Raw genomic sequence first — 6000 nt, forward strand, 5'->3', positions numbered from 1 at the left:
TCTCTCTTAAGAATGTCCCTACATTTTTAATATTGATTAAGTGATTCACTGAACCAAGTTGTCTATATCTAAAATAAGATTCTGTTCTATTCTTGACTAGAATCTCAATATCTTTATTCATCCATTGTTCCTTAATCTTACCAATTTTACCCTTCACTCTAACAGGAACAAAATGCCTCTAAACTCTTGTCATCACACTCTTGGATGCCTCCCACTTGTCAGACATCCTTTTAGCTGCAAACAGTCTGCTACAATCTACTTTTGAAAGTTCTTGTCTGATACCACTAAAATATGCCTTACTCCAATTAGAAGCATTAACTTTTATGAAAGGCTTATCCCTTTCCATAACCATTTTGAAACTAATAGAATTGTGATCGCTACACCCAAAGTGTTCCCCCATGTTTACTTCAGTCACCTGCCCTGCCCTATTGCCCAACAGAAGGTCTAGTTTTGCTCCTTCTCTAGCAGGAGCATCCACATATTGATAAAGAAAATTTCCTTGAACACATTCGACACACGCTTCACCATCCAAACCTTTAACACTATAGTAGACCCAATCAATGTTTGGAAAATTAAATCCCCCATTATTACAACCTTATTACACTTACATATATCTGAAATCTCCCTACATATTTGTTTCTCAATTTCCCTCTTACTATTGGGGGGCCTATAGTTCAATCCCATCAAAGTGATCTTTCTTTTCTAATTTGTAATTTCTACCTATATATTTTCACTGGATGATTTTTCAGAAATATCTTCCCTAGTTACAGCAGTAATGTATTCCTTAATCAAAAATGCACCCACTCCTTTCTTGCCTCCTTTTGTATTCTTCCTAGAGTATCTAAAACCCAAGTAGCCAATCTTGTCCATCTCTCAGCGAAGTTTCTGTAATAGCTATGATGTCCCAATCCCATGTTCTTAAGCATGCCCTGAGTTCAACAGCCTTACCTGTAAGACCCCTTGCATTGTTATAAATGCACTTTAGTTCTTCAGAGTCACTACATACTCTGAATCTTTCTTGTCTTTCTTTTCTAACTGATGTGCTCTCCTCACATTCAGAACCTTCCCCATCAATCCTTGTGTTTACACTGCTACTTAGAATTCCTCCACTCCCCCTCTCTATCAGTATAAAGTTTCCCTTAATGGAATGAGCAAATCTCCCTGCTAAGATAATGGTCCATTTCCAGCTTAGGTTAGACCCATCCATTTTGAATAGGTCTTTTCTATACTAAAATACATTCAACTTGTTCAAAAACCCGAATCCTTGAACAATACACCAGTTCTTCAGTCGTTGATTCATTTCCTTTAACCTTTGTTCCTTCCCTTATTTGAGTTTGGCATTGGGAGTAAACCAGAAATGATTACTTTCAAGGTTCTATTTTTTAATCTTCTACCTAATCTCTTAAATTCACTCTGTACTGCTTTAATCTTTTCCCTAAAAATGTCATTCCCAGCAATGTGTACAATAATTTCTAGCTTGTCAATATCACCTTTAACAATATGCTTGAAACGTTTAGAGAGGTCCTTAATCCAAGCACCAGGAAAGCAACAAACCATCCTAAATTTACGCTCACTGCCACAGAATCTCCTGTCTGTGCCCCTGACACGACAGTCCCCTACAACAACAATTCTATTAAATCTTGTCAAATGCTGCCTAACGTAAGATTTATTCCAAGTGTCCAACAACTGACTGGCCCTTCCATTTTTCTCAGAGATACTATCCTCTTCAACAGTTCCAAAAACTGAATATCTATTTGATAGAGGAATAGCCACTGAAGAGTTTCGAACTACGTTCCTACCATTCCCGACAGTCACCCATCTATCTGACTGATCGTGCTGGGTAATAACTTTTCAAAATCTACCAGCCATCTTACTCTGTACCTCATATATGCCCTTAATAACATTGAGCTTAAAAAAGGATGTTTCAATAACACCTTATATATAAAATAAACTACCTTTCATGATTACCTAAGAAAATAATGTTAAAATGGAAAAAATTTAAAATGTACATATCAAGCATATAAAACTTAAATAAAATTAACCACCTAGCTGATTAACTGAATAAAAAAAACTCCTCTTCAACTGAATAAAAAAAAGACTCCTCTTCAATAAATTCCTTGAGGAAAAAGATATTCTCCACAGACAACCATGTGTAGGGCTCCTCAAAACGAAAACACAACTCCATAAAAAAATTGTTCAGTTTTTCAAACAAAACGACTTTTGAAATGTAAAAAAAAACCTTCTAAAACACATATAGACATTTTTACCTTCTGAATTTAGAATTTAAAAAATCAGTCGTTCACTGTAGACCCCTAAATGCTTGTTTTAAAAAAAAAGTCCATTTAAAAAATAATCGAGAATTTTTTTTGTTTGGTTTTTTCTTTTTTTTTAATGTTAATGAAACAAAATGAATAAAAATCTTCTATTAGTAAAACATAATGACTGTAATAACTGTAAGAAAACTATAACAAATCTTTAACTAAGCCTGCAATTCTAGGAGCAGCTGCAAGATCCATGCGGCATGGGTGTCCTAATTACTTCAGGAGTCCACAGTACTAAAGATATGTGAGTGTCTGAGTGTATTGTGCCAAAGGCAGAGAGACCCCGATTGGAATTCAGTGAGCAACAGCAAAAAAAAATTCACAAAACAAATACAGTAATTGGATGTTGGAATTAAAATTGGTGAGGCTTTCGAATCAGGCAGCAATGAAACACGACAATAAAAAGTCAACATTTTTCAGTGCAATCCTGCACATTTTGAAAGTTGTGTTATTTCACTTGTTCAAGGAAATGTTCAGTTTTGATGAAAATTTGACATGGAGAATTTCAGCTAAGTCGCCAATTATGTTCTTCTCGCATTGATTTTAAATCATCAGGTCAACAATGGGTGCGTAATTCAGTGTTGTGCATTTTACACCATGACTGGAAACTAAATTTGGCCCCATTATTTCCAACCCTTGAATATCTTCTGCTATTGCACCAAGAAAGCAGCGTAACCTGGATGAACAAAGGTGCACAATGGGATGAGAACACTGGGTCTCTGTTCTCTTTTTGCCGTAGTCATAGTCATAGAGGTCTCCAGCACAGGAAAGAGGCTATTCAGCCCATCAAGTCTGCACCAGTCAAAAGCAACCACCTAATTATTCTAAACCCATTTTTCAGCACTTGGCCCATAGTTTTGTATGCTTTGGCATCACAAGTGCATATCTGTGTGTACACTATCTGGTCAAAGTCAGCTCGCGTCCTTAATGTGTAGGTGAACATTTTATGACCACAAACAAAAGAAGGAAATGCATCAATTGACACATTCCATGTAATTTTTCCATTAGCAATAATGATGCAACAGATGCTGTACATCCAACGTTGCTAAGGGTGGGTGCGGATGTAAGTCGAACTTAAATGGTTAACATCGACAATATAATCTTCTTATATGAACCTGAGTTATTGTGCAACTCAGTTATAAATGAACAACTTGCAAGTTTAATGCATAGCTTTGGCATACATGTTTAAAGTTTGGTGTTTAGAGTTCTAAAAGTTCTCCAACTGATTTTTTTTAAAGGCAGTTTCACTATATAATCTTCACAACCAGAAGATGCTAGAATATTTTACAATCAGAAAGAACCCTGATCTCACCAACAGGGGATTACACTGAGAGTCATTTTTCCAGATCTACATCAAGAAAAAAGAGTCAGTTTTTCTTACCTGCATAGGAGCTACACCAGCATCACAACTTTTGTCAGTCACACCTGCAGAATAAAACACTGTAAGTTTTACTTCCATTCCTACCTCCCTTCCTATTTATTTCCAGTTCTTCAGCTGACATTCTGCACCATAAGGGTAACATGAATGCAGGTAAGTATTTCACTTTGAATTGCTAATCAAACCCAATGCTATCAGTGCACCCAGAAACTTCTAAACAAACACATTCTCAAACTCTTCACATTGCATTAAAAATGTTCAAATGGTCCACATATAATAAAAGTAACGTAATTAATTATCTGCCTGGATGAAAGTTCATTGTTGTGCCATAGCCTTTATCCAAGACGTTGAATTAAACATCTCCTTCCAAAGCTCTCCAAATTACATTTCTTCACATAAACTACTCATTCAAGACTATAGATGCATTTTGCAAAAGTGTGAAACTAATGATTAAATATAACTCAACTCCATTGTCTTTTCAATGGATTTGCCAGCCCAAACCTGTTAGATAAAAAGGTTCACTTACTGCACAATCCCTCAACGGTGTTTGGGCTATGACACCAAACTCTGAAACTCATTTTTAAAACTGAATCGGCTGACTTCAAACCACGCCTCCTCAACAGGTCTCAGCAGAGACATTGGCAACTTCTCAGAGATACATGAACAAATGGTCAGTGTCCCCAGACTGAACCTCTTTTTTTCATATTCCCAGGAACCACTTAGCATCTTCTTGTTTCTGAAGTTCTGAAGTCTCTGTTTAACATTTCATCTGAATCAGATCCCATAATGGCTGCAAAAGAAAATATGACGAGTTCGAAAGACACTAACTTGTACTCTTCAACCTACTGGACTGAATGTAGATTTCATTTGTATTAAACAAATTCTCCAGTTCTCAGTGGAACTGTACATGCAAACAATCACAAAGATATAATCATCGCAGAGGAAAATAATCAAAGTGAATACCTTTACTTCATCCCTCCTGTACAAGTCTACTTAGAGTCATAGAGTCATACAGCACAGAAAAAGACCCTTCGGTCCAACCAATCCATGTTGACATAATCCCAAACTAAACTAGTTCCATCTGCCTGCTCCTGGCCCATATCCCTCCAAACCTTTTCTATTCATGTATTTATCTAAGTGTCTTTTAAACATTGTAACTGTGCCCACATCCTCAGGAAGTTCATTCCACACGCAAATCGCCCTCTGTGTAAAAAAATTGCCTCTCATGTCTTTTTTAAATCTCTCTCCTCTCAACTTAAAAATGTGTCCCCTAGTCTTGAAATCTCCCATTCTAGGGAAAAGACATCTATTGTTAACCTATCTATACTCTTCATGATTTTACAAACCTCTATAAGGTCACCTTTCAACCTCCTACCCTCCAGTGAAATAAGTCCCAGCCTAACCAGCCTCTCTTAATAACTCAAACCTACCACACCCAGCAATATCCTGGTAAATCTCTTGTGAACCCTCTCCAGCTTAATAATGTCCTTCCTGTAACTGGGCGATCAGAACTGGACACTCCTTGCCAGCATAAATGCTATTTATAATGATACAAAGTAGGATCATGCAGAACATTTAGGGTAAGACATCAGTTATACAGATTTTGGTCCCATTTCAGAAACTTGAATACATAACTTAAGTCATATGGACTCCAACGCAGTAGCTATGACCACTGATCTGTGAGAAATGTCTTCATTCAGATGAAATAATAAGTGCCATGAATATGTAGTTATTTGTACATTTTGAAAAGAAAGCCATTAAAAAGTCTTCAAGAGGCAGAAATGTTGAGGCCTGCCCACATCTTTTAGAAAGGAAGAAAAAGTTCAGTTGTTTGTAAATGAGTTAAAATTTTGATATTAAGTCTCAGATGGCCAAGAAATTCTTTGCATCCATTCGCATGCCATGAACACTCATTAATATCCTGTCAGTGTAATTGTGTTCACAGGCAACATGGAAAAATCAATAAATATGTGTGCTCACAAAGCTATCTATCTATGGATGGGATGTGTACCTGACTGGGTAGACGTCTTGCTCAAATTTCCAGTGAGTAGAAACTTCATAACCAACTTGGCTCCTTCATAACCAAGCCAATTCTGTTGTGCAAATGCTTACAGTGCTGAAGACTGCCCGGGTCAATATTCCTGCCCATGCCAAGCAAAGCAACTATATAGGCTGATGCCAGCAAACCTGACCAGGGCAGACAAGTGGGGCTTAACTTAAAAAAGGGCTCCACTCAAAAGGTTCAGGAAAAGATGAGACAACAAGGTGCAGGGCTGGATGAACACAGCAGGCCAAGCAGCA

General features: G+C 37.1%; 1 protein-coding gene across 1 annotated transcript in view; it reads right to left on the reverse strand.

Moving 5' to 3' along the window:
• The window catches only part of LOC109910930 (collagen alpha-3(VI) chain), a 102760-nt gene extending 99033 nt beyond the window's left edge, over positions 1–3727 (reverse strand). The window contains exon 1 of the mRNA XM_048608981.1: positions 3703–3727. The gene's annotated coding sequence lies outside the window, so the exon portion shown is untranslated. The remainder of the gene's footprint in view (positions 1–3702) is intronic.
• Between the last annotated feature and the right edge of the window lie 2273 nt (positions 3728–6000).

The sequence above is a fragment of the Rhincodon typus genome, chromosome 2 (assembly GCF_021869965.1).
Source record: "Rhincodon typus isolate 14 chromosome 2, sRhiTyp1.1, whole genome shotgun sequence".
NCBI lineage: Eukaryota > Metazoa > Chordata > Chondrichthyes > Orectolobiformes > Rhincodontidae > Rhincodon > Rhincodon typus.